Raw genomic sequence first — 23,887 nt, 5'->3', positions numbered from 1 at the left:
TTCTTAAAATATTATAATTTTATAATTTATTTTAACAACTCATTTTTTTATTAAAAAATTAAAATTATGATTTTGATCAATTTTATGATAAATACCATTAACAAGAGTGTGCGGTAAAATTTATAATAATGTTTATTTATACTTTATTTGTAAAAATAATCGAGATCTAATGATTAAAATACATTTATTTTTTATATTTTTTTATCATATCACTAAAATATATAGATCTTAATATCTATAATGTTGTATCATTCATAAACATATTTAAAAAACAAAACATCATTACGGAACTAAAACTAGTAAAAAGTACGGGTCAAACTACTACTTGCCTGTTAAAATAGAAAACCAAATACATTTATTTTATTCTAAATTTTTTATCATATCACTAAAATATATAAATATTGATATCTGTAAGATTATATCATTCATAAACACTTTTTAAAAAATCAAAACATCGGTATGGGACTATCACTAGTAAGAAGTACTGGTCAAACTCCCAGTTGACTGTTAAAATATCAAACCAAATACATTTATTTTTTTCTAAAAATTTTATCATATCACTAAAATATTTTAATATTGACATTTTTTAAGTTGGATCATTCATAAACATTTTTAAAAAAAATCGAAACATCGATATTGGACTAAAACTAGTAAGAAGTACTGGTCAAACTACTAGTTGACTGTTAAAATATCAAATAAAATGCATTTATTTTTTTCTAAATTTTTTATTATATCACTAAAATATATATATATCTTGACATTCTTACGGTTGGATCATTCATAAACATTTTTTAAAAAAATTGAACATCAGTATGTGACTAAACACTAGTATGAAGTATTGGTCAAACTACTTGTTGACTGTTAAAATAACAAACCAAATACATTTATTTTTTTTCTAAAAATTTTATCATATCACTAAAATATATAGATCTTGACATCCTTACGGTTGGATCATTTATAAACATTTTTAAAAAAATTGAAACAGCGGTACGGGACTAAACACCAGTAAGAATAACTGGTCAAACTACTAGTAGACTGTAAAAATAGCAAACCAAGTACATTTATTTTTTTTCTAAAAAATTTATCTATCACTAAAATATATAGATCTTGATATCCTTACTGTTGGATTATTCATAAATATTTTTTAAAAAATCGAAACATCGGTACGGGACTAAACACCTGTAAGAATAACTAGTCAAACTACTAGTAGAGTACTGTTAAAATATCAAACCAAATACATTTATTTTTTTTCTAAATTTTTTATCATATCACTAAAATATATAGATCTTGAAATCCTTACGGTTGGATCATTCGTAAACATTTTTAAAAAAATCAAAATATCCGTACGGGATTAAACACTAGTAAGAATAACTGGTCAAACTACTAGTTGGATATTTCGATATTTTGATATTTCGATTTTTTTAAAAATATTTATGAATGATCCAACCGTAAGAATCTCATGATCTATATATTTTAGTGATATGATAAAAAAATTAGAAAAAAATATATATATTTGGTTTGCCTTTTTAAGAGTCAAAGAGTAGTTTGACCGGTACTTCTAACTAGTGTTTAATCTCATATTGATGTTTCGATATTTTTAAAAATATTAATGAATGATCCAACCATACGGATGTCAAGATCAGTATATTTTAGTGATATGACAAAAATTTTAGAAAAAAATAAATATATTTGGTTTTCCTTTTTAAGAGTCAAAGAGTACTTTGACCAGTACTTCTAACTAGTGTTTAATCCCATATTGATGTTCCGATATTTTTAAAAATATTAATTAATGATCCAACCGTACGGATTTCAAGATCTGAATAATTTAGTGATATGATAAAAAATTTAGAAAAAAAATAAATATATTTGGTTTTCTTTTTTAATAGTCAACTAATAATTTGATCAGTACTTCTAACTAGTTTTTAATCTCATATTGATGTTTCGATATTTTTAAAAATATTAATAGATGATCCAACCATATGAATGTCAAAATCAGTATATTTTAGTGATATGACAAAAATTTTAGAAAAAAATAAATATATTTGGTTTGCGTTTTTAACAGTCAACTAATAATTTGACCAGTACTTCTAACTAGTGTTTTTTAGAAAAAAATAAATATATTTGGTTTGCGTTTTTAACAGTCAACTAATAATTTGACCAGTACTTCTAACTAGTGTTTAATCCCATATTGATGATTCAATATTTTTAAAAATATTAATGAATGATCCAACCGTACGGATGTCAAGATCAATATATTTTAGTGATATGACAAAAAATTTAGAATAAAATAAATATATTCGGTTTGCTTTTTTAACAGTCAACTAGTAATTTGACCGGTACCTCTAACTAGTGTTTAATCTCATATTGATGTTTGGATATTTTAAAAAATATTAATGAATGATCTAACCGTACGGATGTCAACATAGTTAAAATTTAAATATTAAAATTACTTACATTTTTCTGTAAACTTTTTTTTTGACAATTTTCATATCTGTATGGTTGGATTATAATTTAAAACAAATACAAAATAAATTAAACTCAAACTATAATTATTAATTGAACGATAAATATCTAACTACCATAATAATTTTTTTTGCAAGAACTAAAATATAAATTTTGTGTAAATTTATTCTATATTTTTTTCCAGAATTTTTCCGCCATTTTTAAAAATAATTCGACCGAATCGGTTGAATTTAGTACAAAATTCGTTGGCGGGAAAATTCCCTCCATTTTTTGGCAAGGCTAAATTCGACTGAATGCAGTTGAATTTTGGAGCACGCCTAAACTCAACCGTATACGGTTATATATAAATACGGTTGTATTTATTCGGTTGTAATTAGTAAGGCTAAATTCGACCGAATGCGGTTGAATTTAGGAGCACGCCTAAACTCAACCGTATACGGTTGTATATATATATACGGTTGTATTTATTCCGTTGTAATTAATACTAAATTCGACCGCGTAAATACGACCGTATTTAAATACGACCGAATGCGGTTGTATTTAGCTGCGCTCTTAATTTCAACCGAAAATGGTTGAATTTGATGTCGGTTGTATTTGTGCGGTTGTATTTAGCCTTGTTTTCTTGTAGTGTGCCTATAATAACCCTAATCTAGCCTAATTCTTATTCTAAATTTTATTATTTATATTTTTTATAACATATTTAAGGTTTAAATATATAATATTATAATGTAAAAATGATGTATATATCTTCATAATTATTATATGTATAGATGTACTGCTGTATTTTTATTTATAAAACAATAATGTTATGTAATATTAAGTGTAATAAAGTTATTTTATTGTTAACTAAATTTATAAAAATTCTAATATATTAAGATATGTTTTAGTCATATATTTTATTTTATATGTAAGTAATGTTCATAATAATTAGTCATTCTTATTTTATAATATTTACTTTATAATATTGATATAAATATAAAAATGTTATAATATTATAAATAAATATATTTTTATTAAATATATTATTTTATTTCAACTAATATAAAACATAAATAATAAAACTCCCTTTCAAAAAAAAAGAAATAATTAAACTTATTTTATTTGTATATTTTAAATTAATAAAATGAATAATATTATGAATACAACTAATGATTATAGTTAATGCCATTTGAGCAAAATGCTTACAGGTTCAGTAAAATTTTAGCTAACCATATTTTAGCTAACAGTTTTAAATGTTACCCTCTAAGATGATTTACTTAATGGATACAAATTATGTTATTGGCTCCTAATATTTATTATCTCAATGTGCTCATGACAGCCTGACATGAATTTTTTTTTAAAGTGTATGTTTATAGGATTTTACTTTTTCGGTGATGAAATATTTGAGATATTTTTTTTTATTTTTTATCTCTTTAAAGTTTGGACATGTTATGTAATGCTCTTTGTGTTGTCTCCTTCCAGTTTACGTGTACAAGTGTTTGAAATCCTATGCAACAACTTGAGATAATAATATCAAGTAGACTCCAGATCGAGTCTTCTTATATGATTAATGATCGATCAAAAGAGTTACTAGCCTAACAGTACAAAGAGTAATGGGTATTATTAATTTAGTATAGATACACCAAGAGAGAAGAAGAGAAAGAGAGAAGAAGAGAGAATATATTATGTTTAAGTGAGTTTACAAGCTCCATTTAGATGGCTATTTATAGGTGTAGGATATACAAGATACATGAACTTGATATATGAATTTGATACATGAACTTGAGAAGTCAACAGACTCATATTTATGAAAAGATCAAAAGATTAAACCTAGAATGTTCTAGGATCATCCATTCACAATATCTAGAAAGTTCTAGGGACATCCATTCACAACACTCCCCCTTGGATGTCCATTTTTCGATAATCGTGCCTCGTTAAAACATTTCTAGGAAAAAACCCATTGGAAAAAAAATCCTAGTAAAGGAAAAAGAGCATATCGATTATGAAAATTTAGTTCAAGTTCTTAAGTCGACGCATGATAATCTTATGTACCAATTTCTCAAAAATTGATGGAGGTAGCGACTTCGTGAATAGGTCTGCAAGGTTGTCACTTGAGCGAATTTGTTGGACTTCAATTTCTCCATTCACTTGAAGATCATATGTGAAGAAAAACTTGGGGGATATATGTTTAGTATTATCGTCTTTGATAAATCCTTTCTTTAACTGCACGATGCATGTTGTATTGTCTTTGAACATTATTATCGAAACTTTCCTGTCATGATGTATGCCACATGACTCCCTAATATGTTCATATATTGATCTCAACCAAACACATTCTCGACTAGCTTCATGGATTACAAGAATTTCTGCATGATAAGAAGAGGTAGCAACCAAGAATTGTTTCACTGATCGCCATGAAATGGTCGTATCTCCATAAGTGAACAAATAACCTGTTTGTGATCGAGCTTTATCGGAATCATATAAATATCCCGCATCTGCATAACCAGTTAGCACTGCTTTGGATTTATTAGAATAAAATAATCTCATATCAGTTGTGCCTCGAAGGTATCGAAAAATATGTTTAACTCCATACCAATGCCTCCGAGTTGAAGCACAACTATGTCTTGCTAATAGATTTACAGAAAATGCAATGATGGTCGTGTATTATTAGCAAGATACATAAGTGCACCGATAGCACTAAGGTAAGGTACTTCAGGAACGACTACCTCTTCATTTTTCTCCTTTGGCCGGAACACATCATTTTTCTTATCAAGTGATCGAACAACCATGGGGGAACTGAATGGATGTGATTTATCCATGTAAATTTGTTTAAGTAATTTTTCAGTGTATGTTGATTGGTGAAAAAAAATTCATCTCTTAAATGTTCAATTTGAAGTCCAAGATAAAATTTTATTTCCCAAGATCTTTTATTTCAAATTATGCTTTAATATAATTAGGTATTTTCTGGAGCTCTTCAGGAGTTCTAATTATATTTAATCATCAACATATACAGCAACTATAGCGAATGAAGACGCAGTCTTCTTTATAAATACACATGGACAAATGGGATCATTTATATATTGTTCCCTTAACAAGTACTCGCTTAACCTTTGCTACCACATTCGACCAGACTGTTTTCATCCATATATTGACCTTTGCAACTTGATCGAGTAAAGGTCGCGAGAATGTGGTCTATATGCTTCTGGTATTCAGAATCCTTCAGGGATCCTCATATATACATCATTTTCAAGAGAACGATACAAATATGTTGTCACAACATCCATCAGACGCATTTCTATTTTTTCAATTACTGAAAGGCTGATAAGAAAACAAAAAGTCATTCCATCCATTACAGGGGAATATGTTTCCTCATTATCAATGCCTGGTTTTTGCGAAAAACCTTGAGCAACTAGACGTGCTTTGTATCTTACAATTTCATTTTTATCATTTCTTTTTCGCACAAATACCCATTTGAAACCAACAGGTTTTGTCCCTTCAGGGGTTCGGACTACAGGTCCAAACATTTTATGTTTATTAAGTGAACTCAATTCATTTTCAATTGCTTCTTTCCACTTTGGCCAATCATTTATACATCGACATTCATCGACGGATTTTGGTTCAAGATCCACATTTTTTGTCAATATATCGAGCGCTACATTATATGCAAAATTTTCGTCGACGGTAGTGTCATATCGGTTCCATCTATTTCCCGTGACAACATAATTAATTGAGATCTCTTCACTTTCAACATTTTGAGGTACTTGGTCCTCTTTTGAGGTTTCATCTCAAAAGAGCTGGTATGTCTGACTTAGTCACTCTATTTATATCAGTGAATGCATCAGGTAATTGATTTGCAATGCCTTGTAACTGAATTATTTTCTGAACTTCTAGTTCACACTGATTTGTACGAGGATCATAAATATTTAATGTTGATGCATTCCATGTAATTTCTTTTTCCAGCAGTTTATTTTCTCCCCTTGATTTTAAGATAATCTTGTTTTCCCCCCTAATCTTGGAAAAACTGTTTCATCAAAATGACAGTCAGCGTACCTTGCTATAAACATATTACCGGTCAAAGGTTCGAGATACTTTATTATAGAGAGAGATTCATAACCGATGTATACCCATAATCTTCTTTGGGGACCCATCTTTGTACGTTGTGGTGGAGCAATAGGGACATATACCGCACACCCGGAAGTCCTAAGATGGAAAATATTAGGCTCTCTTCCAGAGGCCAATTGTAAGGGAGAAAATTTATGATAACTTGTGGGTCTGATGCGTATAAGTGTTGTTGCATATAAAATAGCATGCCCCAAACTGAAATGGGAGATTTGTTCTCATAATTAAAGGTCTAGCAGTCAATTAGAGTCTTTTAATAAATGATTCCGGAAGACCATTTTGTGTGTGAACATGAGCAACAAGATGTTCCACTTTTATTCCAATTGACATATAATAATCATTAAATGCACGTGAAGTAAATTCCCCAGCATTATCTAAACAGATCGTGTCAGTTTTATGATCCAGGAACTGTGCTCTTAATCGAGTTATTTGTGCAACTAGTCTCGCAAACGCCAGGTTACGAGATGATAATAAGCACACATTTGACCACCTTGTTGATGCATCAATTAGTACCATAAAATATTTAAATGTTCCACATGAAGGGTGAATGGGCCCACATATGTCACCCTGAATACGTTCCAAAAATCTTGGAGATTCAACTCCTATTTTTGTTGGAGAGGGATTAATAATCAACTTACCTTGAGAATAAGCAGCACAAGAGAATTCAATAGTCAGAAAAATCTTCTGATTTTTCAGTGGATGCCCATTTGAGTTTTCAATAATTCTCCGCATCATACTTGATCCCGGATGTCCCAACCGGTCATGCCAAATTATAAAATTATTTGTATCAATAAATTTCTGGTTTATGATAGCATTTGCTTTAATAGTACGAATGTTTGTATAATATAATCCGGAAGTAAAGGCGGGTAGTTTTTCCTTAATATTTTTCCTACCCAAAATGATGCATGTGATATTAAGGAATTCTTTATTGTCTTTACTCATTGTTTCGACATGATATCCATTTCTGCGAATATCTTTAAAACTTAATAAATTTCTTTGTGAGTTCGGAGAGAATAATGCATCATTTATAATAAATTTTGTTCCTTCAGGTAACAAAAGATGAACTCTTCAGGAGCTTTCGATTATACTTATACTTCCGGAAATTGTATAGACATTACTTTTACATTTTTCTAGATGAGTAAAATATTTTTCATTTTTAAGAATGGTGTGAGTAGTTGCACTATCCACAAGACAAATATCTTCATTTATTTTATGATCAATGCGAGAATGAAAAATATCCATAGCACTTCAAATAAAAGTACATAGAATTAGTAACTTAATAATAATAATCATAGAAATAAGATGTCTTACACATAATAAAAAAAAAACTTGCATCCAATTATTTATATCATATCTGTATCATTCATATTGCCGCTTCCTTCAGGAATTTCGTAAAAATCAGAGGGGTTGTACTCGGGTCCTTCATTCTGGAAAGCTAAATTTGCTTCAGCAATCTTTCCTTTCTCCTTCTGGGATGCTTTGTATAGGTCAGCTAAGTGCTTAGGCGTATGACATGTACGCGACCAATGACCCTACATACCGCATCTATAACAAATATTCTCAACATTCTTTTACACTCTCTTTTCTTTCTCCACCTTTTCATCCTTTTTCACAAACTTCGGGTTGTTATTTGATTTTCCTTATTTACAAGGATATTTATTTCTTATTTGATTTCCTCGGCCGCGTCCACGTCCACGCCCAAAATTATAAGTTGCCGCATTCACTTCAGGGAAAGAGCTAGAGCCAGGTGGGCGAGACTCATGATTCTTCATCAAAAGCTTGTTGTTTTGTTCAGCAACAAGAAGACAAGAAATTAAATCTGAATATTTTGTAAAACCTTTTTCACGATATTATTGCTGGAGGAGTACATTCGAGGCATGAAAAGTTGAATAAGTTTTTTCTAACATGTCCGCGTCAGTAATATTTTCTCCACATAATTTAAGTTGAGAACTGATTTTAAAAAGTGCAGAGTTATATTCACTGAAGGTTTTAAAATCTTGAAGCCTCAAATGCATCCAATCATATCGAGCTTTTGGAAGAATCACAGTCTTTTGATGATCATATCTATCTTTCAAATCTTTCCAAAGTTCAAGTGGATCTTTCACAGTAAGATATTCAGTTTTAAGTCCTTCCTGGAGATGACGACGGAGAAAAATCATCGCTTTTGCGCAGTTTTATTCAGATTATTTGTTTCCTTCTTTAATGGTGTCTCCAAGACCTTGTGCGGCCAGATGAATTTCTATGTCTAGTATCAATGATAAATAATTTTTTCTGGTGATATCAAGAGCCTCAAATTCAAGTTTGGTGAAGATTTCCATTATTAGAAGAATAATCACAACAATATATTATTATTATTATTATTATTATTATTATTATTATTATTATTATTATTATTATTATTATTATTATTTCAAACATGTATGTATATCTAATTTTACAAAAATAAAATTGTGATGTCTAAATACATGCATGTGAAGCTAAACAAATTATATATACTAGAAAACTTATAATTATCATTGATGTAGGTAGAATAAAATATTTCCAGAGATTACCATATAATCTTTTGATGCATATTATATCACAGGTTTCATATAATCCATAAACAACTTTCATCACTTGCATCCATGATTTAAAATGAAACTATACATTTATATAAATGCTTATAAACTAATAATTTTTGTATACTTTGGGCACATTAAAACAACTTGTTTTGGTAATTAACTAGTCTAACATATGATAAATCTTATAGCTAGGTTTAACATTATGTACATATAAAACAAATTACCAAGGCGGGACACATGCATGTAATTTTTCATTTATTATATGTGTGCAAAGAAGTATAGTACCAAAAATGGACATATTTTGAATATATATTTATGTAAAGATATAATAACAAATCAAGTTATCTTAACATGAAAGATTACATACCTTAGGTGAGATAAATAAAGAAGATATGTAGGTAACTTCTTGTACGGTAAGTGACCTCCAAACTTTTTAAGCAAATCGTGCTGATAACGTATTATAAATATAGTATAGATACACCAAGAGAGAAGAAGAAAGAATATATTATTTCCAAGTGAGTTTACAAGCTCCATTTAGATGGCTATTTATAGGTTGATACATGAACTTGATACATGAATTTGATACATGAACTTGAGTAGTCAACGAACTCATATTTATAAAAAGATCAAAAGATTAAACCTAGAATGTTCTAAGATCATCCATTCACAACATCTAGAAAGTTCTAGGGACATCCATTCACAACAGTGGGTATATAAATTTGAGAATATTGCAAGTATTTTTAACCTTTATCATAATCTAACATTTGTGTTTGATGGGCATTCTTGTAATACTTAATCAACAATTTTTTTTCAACTTAAATATAAATATAATAACTATTTCTGAGTTAAAACTTAATCATAGGACATTTTAATATATTTTGAAAAAAGTAGGACATATTTATAAAGTGACCCACTATATTAGGACATATTATATAAAATCCCTTCTAATTTAGTTATTTTTATTCAATTACTTTTTTTAATTATTTAGTTGACTAATTTAGTTACCATTTTTTCGCTGAATATTTAGTTACTTTTTGTTTTAGTTATCTTATGTTTTGTTCTTATTTAATCAGTTTTGTTCTTATTTAATCACCCTTACTTAATTCAGCAGTACTATAGATATCAATTTAAATATCAAAATTTGTCACAAATGATGTGACATCTATGATTTGGCAATTTGAAATGATTTTATTGGTTAAATTTATGTGAAAACATGGGCTCCATTATTATTAATTGCATCATAGCTAATTAGACCATAACATGTGGTATTTGAGATCCGTAGTAATTTGGGACCTCTAATATTATGTTATTTAATTATTCTTTCCATGTATTACTTTATTACATTCAAATTAAAGGTAATTCATTGGTCGACTCAATACACTGTCTCCAGCAAAATAAAACAAATATAAACCTCTATAGTAGTTTCACCTTTTTATCCTTATATTTTACTTAATTATCATTACTTATTTAAAACTTATTCGCAACAACCACAACTATTTTATAAACTTAACTATATTATAATGGACAAAAATTTTAATAAGGTACTTTGTTAATTAATTAATTACCCTAATATTTTTAACTCTCCTAATTTTATTTTAATTCTAATGCATATTATTCTAATAAATTTATTAGTTAAATGACATTAATAAAAAAAGATGACCAAGTAATGAAGTCATTCTTGAACGCAAGATTCTTTCACCTGCCCCTCCCTACACTTTTCATTAATCTAAAAAAATATCTATAAATTATATTATGTTATAATAGCTGAAAAGTTAAAATTTGGTCGGTATGAATATCTCGGGCAACTCATCAATCTAAAAACTATATTTTATATAATAGCTGAAACATTAAAATTTTGGTCAATATGAAGATCTTGGGCAATAATATATATATATATACATATATAAATTCTTACGGGCTAAAATTTTAAGGAAATTCGTTTGGTTGATTTTATGTCATCAAGCTAAAACAAAATTAAATATATTATTCATTATGTCTAAAATAAAATAATATTCATCTCGTGCTTAAACAAAAAACTAAATATAATTAGAAATTTGTTTAATATAACGGGCTTGAGGCTAAAACCAAGATTTGTTATCTCATGTTATGTTAAAAATAACTGTAAATACTATTGATCAGCCAAAAAAATATTTTATTGAACCGGGCTAAAAATTGAAACGTAATATCTTGGTCGACATAATGGCATCAGGCTAAAATAAAATATATTATCTATTCATTTTAAAACAAAATAATATTCAATCGGGACTAAAATAATATTAAAAACCAATTAAATGTAATTAACTGGTTGATATAACATGCTTAATGCTAAAATAAAATAATACATTATTGATATACACTAAAACTAAAATTAAATTCAAACTTAAGATAATTCTTAATATTATTGACTCCTGTTAAAATAAAATTAAAGTCTACATAATTCATTGGTACGTATAATGTAGGCTTAGAATAGTGGGATAGCCGGGATCCGACCCTAATAGGTAGCTGAAATATTAAAATTTTGATAGTAGATATGTCTGTACAATTTTTGGGTTTATATAATTACATATTTTCTTTAATTTCTACAATATCCATATAATTTAATAAAACGAAAAGAGAGATAATTCCTTAGTGAGTATAATAAGGTCGGACTAAAATTAATCAAGATATGCTATTGATTCGGGTTAAAAAAAATTATACAATTGATTCATGATAAATCAAAATTAATTGATTAGGCCAGCTAAAATAAAATAATATGTATTTTTATTCAGGTTAACATAATTTTTTACCATTGATACATAATTTTTTTACCATTGATCTAGGTTTAAACAAATTAAACTAAAATAAATCTGAACATAATTAGATGGATTTGGTCAGCTTACCAAACTAAAAATTATGTGTATACTATTGATGTGAGCTAAAATTTAACTTTTAATTAAAATATAATTATTTTTTTGTAAACACGCCTATAAATATGAATAAAGCTATATCTTAAACAGTAATATTTTTTTTAAACTAAAATATCATTAACTTATACATGTTTATATTTGAAATTTTAAATTAAATTCAAAAATTATATAATATTTAAAACAATTTGTGCCTCGAGGGTTTCGCTCGTTATAGGACTTGACCAAACATCTCACGACACGAGCTGACGCCGCACAGGTTTTAAGCTAGTATATACTATAATAACCGGAATGGATTATAATTTGGTATGCCTTCTTTTGATTGGTTTGGTTATCCCAATTTATGACGTTCAGATCTTTTTAATCAAGTGATCAAGACCGTTAGATTCAAATACTAAAAGAATATACACTACTCAAACTCTCAGGTTCGAACCCCGCCAACATCAAATATTTATATTATTATTTATACAATACTAAAGCCCCCCAGGTTCGAACCCTACCAACATCAAATAATATATTATTATTTATACACTACCCAAGATTCAGGTTCGAATCCCGCTAAGGCGAGATATTTATATTATTATTTATAAATATACTAATAAGGTAATGATCCAAAAAGAAATTTATTATAATTTTAAATAATATAAAAATATTAATGAAGACCCGTGCATCTATACTAATACTAAACTATAATAACCGAAATGTGATATAATTTTGTATGCTTTTTTTTATTGGTTTGGTTATCCTAGTCATGACCGTCAGATCTTCTTAATCAAATAAATATCAGGACCGTTAGATCCAAATATTAAAAGAATATACACAACTCAAGTTCACAGGTCCGAATCCCACCAACAGCAAATATTTATATTAGTATCTATATACAACTCAAGTTTACCAGGTTCAAATACCGCGAATAGCAAATGTTTATATTATTATTTATACACAACTCAAATTCATAGTTTCGAATTTCGCTAACAACAAACTTTTATATTATCATTTATAAACATACTATTAACTTTAGGAGTTCAAATCTCATCAATCATACACTTTATAATCTTAACTAAAATAAAATTAAATTATAATTTTAAATAATATAAATATTAAAATCTATAAAATATTAATGAGGATCCGTGCATGACACGGGTCGTAAAGCTAGTAAAAGTAAATATGTTAAAACCATATCAAAATTATTTAAAAAAACAACATACTGCAAAAATCATGTAGAACAATCTTTCCTTCATTTCAATCCCACCTTCCAGCTGTTCAACTTTCTCAACAATTCTAGAATTATGGCTTTTTGAATTGTCTCTCAAATTGTCTTATTTTATTTTTCTATTTTTCTCAACCTTTTAAGATAATAAATATTAAAAATTACAATTATCTTATATTCTTTTAAATATATTATCATCGTTTATAATATTTTTCTAAATATTCTATAACATACTATTTTATTAAGATTTTTGTCAATAATTTTGATGATCGGTATCTTTTTATTTAAGTTAATGCTTATAGAATATTTTTGTAAAAAAGGTATTAATTAAAAAGGTTGTAGAAACTTTAGGAGCAAGTTTATAGAATTACTTAATTAAAATTAGGGTTAGAGTATATAAGAATCATGTAGTCATGCAATTATCAGAAAAAACCACATGCAGGAGTTCATCAACGAGGTGCGTTCTCTTCTTTTTCTTTTTTCTTCGATTTTTAATATTCGTTTGTCCATGTGTGACAGGTGGTATATGATTAATATACATGTTTTGGTTGGTTAAAAATCATGTTATGCAATTTAAAATTTTATTTTATTTATTTGTGTATGTGGTGAACTCCCCTTTTTGTTTGGTTCTTATATATAACACCTTGCAGACTTACTTAAAATCATGTTCCAAGTCAAGAGTTGTAGAATTAGTTGGCAAATAGTTATATAAATCACTCACATGTGTAGGTTTGGCAAATGAGTTATGTATAGGTTTGTGTCGGCGGCTAAAAAATGAGAAAAAAAATCTACTATAATTTAATATGTTAATTATAATTGTCGGTACACAATTTAAACTAGCTACTACAAGTGTTTTAGTTAAGTATCGATACGTGCATTATGCATGTATGTTGTAACTCGTACAGGTCCATGTTTTAATTATTATATGGTGGTATATCTGGACGTGTTAATATTTGTTAATGTTTTGTTCATTTTTATCTGTAAAATCGGAGCCAGTGTAATATGTGATTTGGGATTTATATTTGATTGTCATTTTGATTAAAATATTATTTAGGTGCTTCCGTAATTTTCGGAGTTCGGTCACTTACAAGATAAGTACTTTTTAACTTATTTTTATAGTTGGATATTTTTTTGATATTGTGAATGTACTAATATTTGTATTTAGTGATTTTTATTTCAGCTTGCAAGTTCAGAGGTCTGATTTTAGAGTTCATAGTAAGGTGCTTTTATTCGATAAAGTAGATTTATTATTCTATTTTTAGGTTTATTCTTATATTCATTGTTTATAGTGATTATAAATACGCATATAACACGCAGGTCAATCAAATTGATGGATGGTTATAACAAAGATAATATATGGCTACAGTACTATATATGTATACTATGTAGAGAGAATATCCCCAGAATCTCCTTCCTATATTTAAATCCGTCCATGAAGTTTTCTCAACATGACACTCCTCATCAAAGATAATAACAAGCCTCCATTATTTTGGGTTTTTATGATTTTCAAAAATGAAGAAGTGTATGCATGTTAGTGATATGACCATATACATAGACAAAATAATACGTAGATTTTGATATTACCCCTGAACCTCACCACCGTATACAAATTCTATCTCAGTTCATCGGAGATAGGGTCTATAAGTACGAAATCCATACTTTAATTACACGAAGTATGTTTTTGTATTTTAATATTCTTGTATATTTTGGATGATATTTTAAAGGATAGAGTGTCATAAATCCTAGAAAAAAATATGTCAAGACATAATTTAAAATTTGATTGAAATTGTCTTTCTGTATAAAGGGTATAAATTGAGGTTAAGGGAAGTAACAAGTTCATTTGAAACACCTCACCCCCTCAAGCTCAAACATTAATATCTTCATATTATTCTATCCCAATCCATAACTATTGAATTACCGGGTCTATATTAAAATGTATAATCTACAGGTTCCTAGAGCTTATCCACAGTCGACAGTTTGTAACTTACAATGGTGGCCAATGATGATTAGTAGGTGTTGTTGGTAAAAAAACTAGGGTGAATTTAATACTATAGTTAATGTTAGGGTTCGCGAGTTTCAAAACTCTATTTGACTGTTCTCGTGCTTCGTGACTCAATTTGCCTTCACAAGATGCTTACATACCTTGCTGTATGCCAAGAATCAAGTCAAAAAATATAGTTCTGATTTATGGGGTGAGACCCCTTATATAGGCATAGGATGCCTTGAATTGGATTAGGGTTAGGAGACTTGCCTTAGCATAGACTTTGGAGTCCTAGAATGTAGAGATTTGCTTTCTTACAGGACTGTGTGGCTTGAAGACTACTCTTTTGAGAGTTTGATTCTGATTTAAACTTGTTTTCTCAATCACAACTTTGGATGATACTAGGCCTACGAATTTTAATAATAAATCCTTGATTTGCGGGCTCTTTGAGCCTAATTAATGGCAGCCTAATTGTTAGGCCTTAATAACTGGGCTCCGTCTTTGGACCAAATCGGGCATAATTAATGCGCTTATTTATAACACAGTTAGGATTATTTTTATCCCCTATCATTTGTCCCCCAACTTCTAGGAAAATATATAAAATTCCGTAGAAGTTAAGTTACTATTTTTCCCTTCTAGGGTATCGTTTTTACCGTAAACTGTGGAGCGACCTTACATACTTCCTCTGCTAGGATATGCCTTGATTCGGTTAATGCACCCAATGCTGGGACTAGGATCCTAGTCGAAATTTCTGCCAACTCCTGTAGCCTAGTCAAAAAATTTCAACCAGGATCCACGACCTGGAATTCGACTAGGATCCTGGTCGAAATTCTAGTCAGCTGTTATATCCTAGTCGAAATATTTTGACCAGAAACGTCGACTTGAATTTCACCTTAATCCTAGTCGAGATTATGGTTCAATTCCTGTATTCTAGTCGAAGTCTATCGACCAGGATCCACCACCTGGAATTCAACTAGGATCCAGGTCAAAGTTCCAGTCATAACTTGACATGGATTTCGACCTCAATCTTGGTCGAATTAATGGTCTATTTTAGGGCCTCTAGTCGAAGTTTTACGACTAGAATCCATGACCTGAAATATGACCTCAATCTTGGTCGAATATATGGTCCATTTTGGGGGCTCTATTCGAAGTTTTTCGACTAGAATCCACGACCTGAAACATGACCTCAATCTTGGTCGAATACATGGTCCATTTTGGGGCCACTAGTCGAAGTTTTTTGGCTAAATTCCACGCCCTAAAACACGACCTCAATCTTGGTCTCGTTTTCTTCCTTTCAACCATAATTTGTTTGAACTTCAATTTTGTAAATTTTATTTTGGCATGTGGGCCTACCTTTCCAAATCCAATTAGGATTGGGCCTTTAGTTTTCCAAATCCAATTTGGATTGGGCCAATGGGCTTAGTTTTCCAAATTCAACTAGGATTGGGCCAATGGGCTTATTTTTCTAAATTCAACTTGGATTCGGCCCATGGTCCTTAAGTTGTTTCCTTTGGGAACTTCGAGAACTTTCCAGAATTTGGGCTTTAACTTTTGGGCCTTTAGTTTTATGGGCCTTTGACGGTCCATCTTCCCCAAATTTTCCTATATATTATAGTGAGTGGATTCACTTCTTTCTCACTTCTCATTTCGCAAACCTCTCCTCAAAAGCTCTCTGCAACTTCCGGCTTTCTTCAGTTTCCTCTTTGCAACTTCCCGCACTCAGTCTTCCAATTTTCCAGTGAAATCTTCAAATCTTCATATCTTCTCCAGGGATATTTATTGCATCCTTCATACTTTTTCAGTTTTTTTGCCTATTTTCTGGGTTTTTCGATGAATATCTTCATTGATACTTTGTTTTTTGGATGAATATCTTCATCTCTTCTAGGTTTTTTCTGCACTTTCCAAGCATATATTCACTATGTTATTTATTTTTTGTGTATTTCTCAGATGGCAGACAAGAAATCACTTCGCTTGGCCAAAATGAACGTGGCTAAAAAATCAAGTGAATTCCCCATTCGATCAAGGTACTCTTCTTTGATTGATATGATCAATACCCGGGGGACGAGTATCCGTCCGACACTTACTTTGATGCGTTCAATCACATTAACACTTTTACAACGTCAAGAAGCTGGAAAAAATGAACCTTATTTACAAAGTCGAGAAGCCCTACAAGATGATTATGGCTAGTGTTGCAGACAGGACTTGCCATTGGAAGAAGGATGCGTTGTGCGTCTTCAGGGATACTATCAGGGCAGGTGTCAGGTTTCTCTTTCACCCTTTTATTCTCATTCTTCTTGCTGATGTTGGGATTAATCCCTGCCAACTTCCTCCAAATGCTTGGAGGTTAAATCTTTGTTTCTTATCACAATGTGCTAAACACAATTTGGCCCCCACAGTAGCTATTTTCAAAAAAAAATCAGTTTAAAAACAGCCCTGGCAAGAATCCGGGTTGGGTTTCTTTGAACCAACGCCCTACAATCCCCCATATTGTGAATGGGAAGTCTATACCGGACAACAACTTGAAGTGAAAGAAGGAGTTCATCTATCTGGTCTAGGAAGGAGGAGATTGGGGCACCCTCTTCCGTTCATCTTTTGGATAGGTAGTCGACGGGAGCCCCAACGACATTATCTTGTCTGAGGAAGAGGAAAAGGCCTTCGATATCCTCGCTAAGGATAGTGGCACGTCCCATTCCTGGGACCTTATTAAGGAGACAGTTCTCATAGAGCGTGGGCTCTCTCTTGTCTTAATGAAAATTAAGTTTTAACTTTAGTCTTCATTCTTTTTCATACTTTTCTTAGCCTATTTTTCCGGTTTAAACTGTTGCTTAATCCTTAATGCAGCGGTTGCTAAGATAATAGATGTGACCAAGCCTAAAGACTTGGAGACAACTAGGATGAAGCAGGCTGTAAAACTTTTAAAAGATCGTCGTTCTAAATGAAGAAAAAGAAAAAAGTTTGATGTCTAGATGGATACCCAGGAGTTCAAAGATTTGATGGAGGAACACGACGCCCTCACTCATCCCATGAGCTATAAGGAGGGTTGGGACGTTGCGGTTGAGACTATTCAAGCCGAATACCCAAAAATGCTCGAGGCAGAATCATTCCTTTACCCCCTCAAAATTCCCAAACTTGGGGGTGTCACTAAAAGGGTCGTGGATCTTATTCGCGAAGAAGATCAATTTATCCCTCCTCCTGATCCAAGGACCTCTGGGTCTAAAGCGCCGGTTGAGAGCCAAGGCCAAAAGAGGAAGGAGGTTGAATCTAGTTCCGGCAAAGAAGAATCCTCTTCCGAAGAAGAAGCTGAGCCTTTTGTGAAGAAGTCCAGGGTTGAAGAGCCTCCCACCAAACACCTCAAGGGGCTTCTAAAGACACTTCTGAGGAGACTTCGGTGGAGACCTCCGCGGAGACTTCCGAGGAAACCTCCGAGGGGCCAACTCAGGAAACTTCTGAGGAAACCTCAAAGAGTGGATCTGAAGATGGCTCTGAGAGTGACTCTGGTGAGGAGTATGAGCCACCTAAGTCAGATGTTTAGTTTCTTTCTTTTTTACTTCTTTCCTTTGCATTGTAAAGCACTTTTGAAGTTTTTATGATGAATTTATGGATTTCTTGTTTTGGTTACTTGTTATATATGTGATTTCGTTTAAGTTTATAAACAAAGCATCACTTCAAATCAAGGATACAACTTGTTTTTCAAAGATTAGCATAACTTAAAGAATATAACCTGGTCTTTCAAACCGAGCAAATCATAATCTTCAAGAACATAATTTGGCCTTTCAAAATCTTACATAAGATGGGTCCAACCCTGATAATTATAAACTGAAATATAAATCCTAAAGAACTGGAATTACTTAATAAACTGGGACATATATCTTGTTACTCGCAATATCTTTCTTGATTATAGCAATTATACATAGTAAACTTTCAAGTTCTGGACATGCCAAGTCCTTAGCACTTCTTCTCCTTTCATTATCTCCAACTTATAAGATCCTCGTCCTTGAACGCTTTTAAATTTGTACGACCCTTCCTAATTTGGGGCTAGCTTTCCTTTCTGTCCAACTCCTGATGCTTCAACCTTTCTTAGAACTAGGTCTCCTTGCCTAAAGAATCTTTCTTCTACCCTCGAATTGTAATTAAAAAAGCTTTCTTATGATATTCTACGATCTTAGCATGAGCTTGATCCTGAAATTCATCTATTAGGTCCAAGGCTAGCCTCTGCCCTTCCTCATTTTCTTCTGCATTATAAGCTTGAATCCTCGGGGATGAATGTGATATATTCACAGGAACAACAATTTCAGCTCCATATGCCAGCGTAGATGGGGTTGCTCCAGTTGTAACCCTACATGTGGTCCTGTAGGCCCAAAGTATAGAGATTACTTCGTCTACCAATTGCTTCTGGACTTTTCGATCCTTTTCTTCAATCCGTCTAAAATAATCCAATTTGCAACCTCTGCTTGGCCATTGGCTTGAGGATGAGCGACAGAAGTAAACAGTAGCTTGATTTCATTTTCTTCACAATACTTCTTGAACTCCCCGTTGTTGAATTATGTTCCGTTATCGGTGACCAAGATACGAAGAATTCCATATCTATACATTATTTTCCCGTAGGAATTGGGCAACTTCTTTAGTTGTAATTTTAACCAAGGGCTTGGCTTCGATCTACATAGTAAAGTAATCAATTGCTACAATTATAAACTTCCTTTAGGCTGTAGCCATTGGGAACGGGCTGAGAATATCCATCCCCCGCATAGCAAACGGGATAGGAGTGTTTATGGAGGTCAGCATTTCTGGTGGCTGCCTCACTACCGGGGAATATTTTTGACAGCGATCACATCTCTTCGCATAATCTTTGGCATTAGCCATCATCTCTGACCAATAAAAGCCTAGACGAATAATCTTGTGATCCAAGGCCCTGTCCCCCAATTGTTGGCCACATATGCCTTCGTGTACCTCTTCCAGAGCAAGTCGAGCCTCATCAGGCCTGGGATACCTTAAATAAGGAATTATAAAGGATATTTTATAAAGAATCCCATCAATCAAAGAATACCTCAGGGCTCGTACAGATAATTTTCGCGCCTCCGCTGCATCACTAGGAAGCCATCCGGTTTGTAGATGAGCCTTAATGAGATCTATCCAAGATTCTCCAAGCCCGATAGGGGCAACCAGCTTAACATCAATGCTTCTTTTCTTCAAAACACGGAAGTATACACTTCCAGAACTATTCTCGATCTCAGAAGAGGCGAATTTGGATACGCATATGCCTTAGAATTCTCCTCCATCGGGATGTATTTGATATGACATTCATCAAACTGAGTTATCACAGCTCTTACAAGTCATACATATATGGCCATGGTTTCATCTCTGGCCTCGAATTCTCCATTAACTTGGGATACCACCAACTTCGAATGTCCACAAATGTTCAAGTTTTTAACTCTCAGTGTTCCAGCAAAGCCCAAACCAGCTATCAAGGCTTCATATTCTGCTTCGTTATTTGTAGTGGGGAAATCTAACTTCATGGCATACTCAATAAGGAATCCATCGGGACTTTGTAAAACTAAACCATCTCCACTCGAATTTGTTTTTAATGTCCCATCAAAATAGAGAATCCAGAACTCCTTGTTCTCGATCTTCTTATCTCCTCCCTCACTTTGGGTTGTATTTCCTTTATCTTCTTGCATCCTGACTTCTTGGTTGTCAATGTTACATTCAACCATGAAGTCAGCCAGATCCTGAGGTTTAATTGTTGTTCGAGGCTTATATCTGATATCAAATTCCCCGAGCTCAATGGCTCATTTAATTAGCCTTATGCTGGCCTTCGAACTGTGAATGATGTTTCTAAGATGCTGATTCGTCAATATCTCAATCTTATGGGATTGGAAAAAGGGACGCAATTTCCTTGAAGCCATAACCAAAGATAAAGCAAATTTTTCTATGGTGGAATAGTTCAGCTCAGCTCCATGCAGAATTTTGCTGACATAGTATACGGGTTTTTGGACTTTGAGGTCCTCCTTTACCAACACAGCGCTCAAGGCATTTTCTGAAACAGCTAAATATAAGTAAAAAAATTCATTTAGGACTGGTTTGACCAACAGTGGGCTTGGACCATGTATTTCTTGAACTCCTCAAACACCTCTTGACTTTCATTATCCATGCAAAATCTTTTACTTTCTTCAAAGCTTTAAAGAATGGTAAGCATTTGTCCCCGTACTTAGAGATGAAACGTCCTAAAACCGTAACCCTTCCAGTAAGTTTTTGAACATCCTTTACGGAACATGGAGGTTCCATGTCTAAGATGGCCTTTATCTTGTTTGGATTGGCCTCAATTTTCCTTTTGGAGACCATCAATTCTAAAAAAAATCCAGATCCAACTCCGAAAGCACACTTGGCAAGGTTTAACATCATTTTGTGGTATCTTAGGACCTCAAAAGCTTCCCGCAAATGGGATATATGATAAGTCTTTACAAGACTCTTGACTAACATGTCATCTACATATACTTCCATAGTTTTCCCAATAAGATCTTTAAAGATCTTATTTACCAACCTTTGATAGGTAGCTCCTACATTCTTGAGACCAAATGCCATAACAAGATAACAAAAAATACCAAAGTCAGTGATGAATGATACCTTTGAAATGTCATCTTTATGCATCTTGATCTGATTATAACCGTTGAACCCATCCATAAAGCTTAACATCTCGTGACCCGCAGTTGCGTCTATCAGAGTATCTATCCTTGGCAGCGGGAAATAATCCTTTGGGCATGCATCATTTAGATCATTAAAGTCAACACCCATCCTCCATTTTCCGTTAGCCTTCTTCACCATCACAGGGTTCTCCATCCACTCGGGAAACTATATTTCCTCAATAAAACCAGCCTCTAAAAACTTCTCAACTTCTTGTATGATGGTTTCCTGCCTTTCAGGGGTGAAACTCCTTTTCTTTTGATTTACAGTCTTCCGATTAGGATCCACATTCAACTTGTCGGTGATCAATTCAGGATCAATCCCTAGCATATCTGTTGCTGACCATACAAACGCATCATTATTTTCTTGTAAGAAACTTATTAGCCTCCCTCTAAGGGGTTCTTCCAACGATGCCCCAATGAAAGTTACCTTCTGGGGGTCTTCGGAAATCAAAAGAATGGGAACCAAATCCTCAGCTGGTTTTCCACGTTTTTCATCATTCTCATGGATATCCATATCCTCAATGGGCAAAACCTGCCCCCGGCTCCATCTTCCCTTAATGAGTCCACATAACAACTCATTGCCATCTTCTGGTCACCTCTTTCCTCTCCTATCCCATTCCTAGTTGGAAAATTTATCACAGAATGGTAAGATGAGGGAATTTTCTTGAAGACATGTATTCTTGTTCTCCCCATGATCACATTATACGTTGACCATGCCTTAACCACTTCAAAGTTCAACATCTGTGTTGCTTGCCTTGGCTCCTGTCTCATGGTGAAAGTCAACTTAATTATCCCTTCCATGGGGCATTCGACTACAGCGAAACCATATATCGACATATCAGTCGGGTTTAATTGAGAGTTGTTGTATCTAATCCTTATAAAGGTGTCATAGAGTAAAATGTCCACTGATGCCCCATTGTCTACAAGGACTCTCTTCACCGGGTTATTTCCTAATGATAGGTGTTATGACTAAAGGATCGTCATGAGTGAAAGAGATATGTCCTAAGTCCAATCATGTATGAGGATTTAGGAATAACTTTTATGTAATCTGTTTTGATTTCATTGATATTAATAAAAGGCTTGTTTTGTTTTTATTGCGGGCTTTATCTATTTAAATGTTTAAATAAGATTTACCACAGTTTAGAGTAAAGCTTTTTATGGATTATGATGAGATCATAATAATGAGACCTAAAAGATGATAACTCTAAACTTAAATATTTCCTGGTCGTAGGATTACTAACTGGTAATTAGTAATCCGTAAAGATCGGTACATACTATGCTTGCTTCATTATGAAGGATGTCTGTTATCATAGACATTTGTGTGGTGACACTATAGCTAGTATGTAGGTGCTTATTATAGAATAAGTTCACTGAACATGACTCACACAGCTGAACAACTGATGGAGTTCACTCACGTGTCAGCAGTTGTTCACATAGTGATAGTTGTACAAGTATCCTTAGACTTGAGGTCATCATAGTCATCTTGTGTACACTGAACTATGCTTTGGTTTAGTTCTTAGTCTCCAGGGACAATTATAAGGGCTCTACTGGGTATAGGAATTTGTACACGAAGATAGTGTATGATCAATAAAGGATCTACCCCTTCCAGTGAAGGAAGAGAATGTTCAATGCTGATCCACTTATGCTAATTCAGGAATTTCTGGCCAGAGTGAATGAAATTAGAAAGGAGTTTCTAATTTACATTAAATAGAACTAAGCATAGTGAATGGGAAAGCAAATGATTAAATAAGATTGGCTTGACACAAGTTCCATGCCTTGTATTTAATCGTGATATTGCAGAGTAGAAGGAATTGATTGTACGGTAACTACTCACTGAATAGGTTCTTGGTATTCTAAGCAGTGAATTCGTATTATCCGGATAGTCGCGATATACTGAGAAGTATCCCTCACGATATAGAATAAATATGATTAATTTATTAATTAATCATATTTAATGAATTAGAGAATTTATATAAATAATGATAAAATAG

The sequence above is a fragment of the Apium graveolens genome, chromosome 9 (assembly GCF_009905375.1).
Source record: "Apium graveolens cultivar Ventura chromosome 9, ASM990537v1, whole genome shotgun sequence".
Classification (NCBI taxonomy): Eukaryota; Viridiplantae; Streptophyta; class Magnoliopsida; order Apiales; family Apiaceae; genus Apium; species Apium graveolens.
This window is presented reverse-complemented; position numbering follows the sequence as displayed.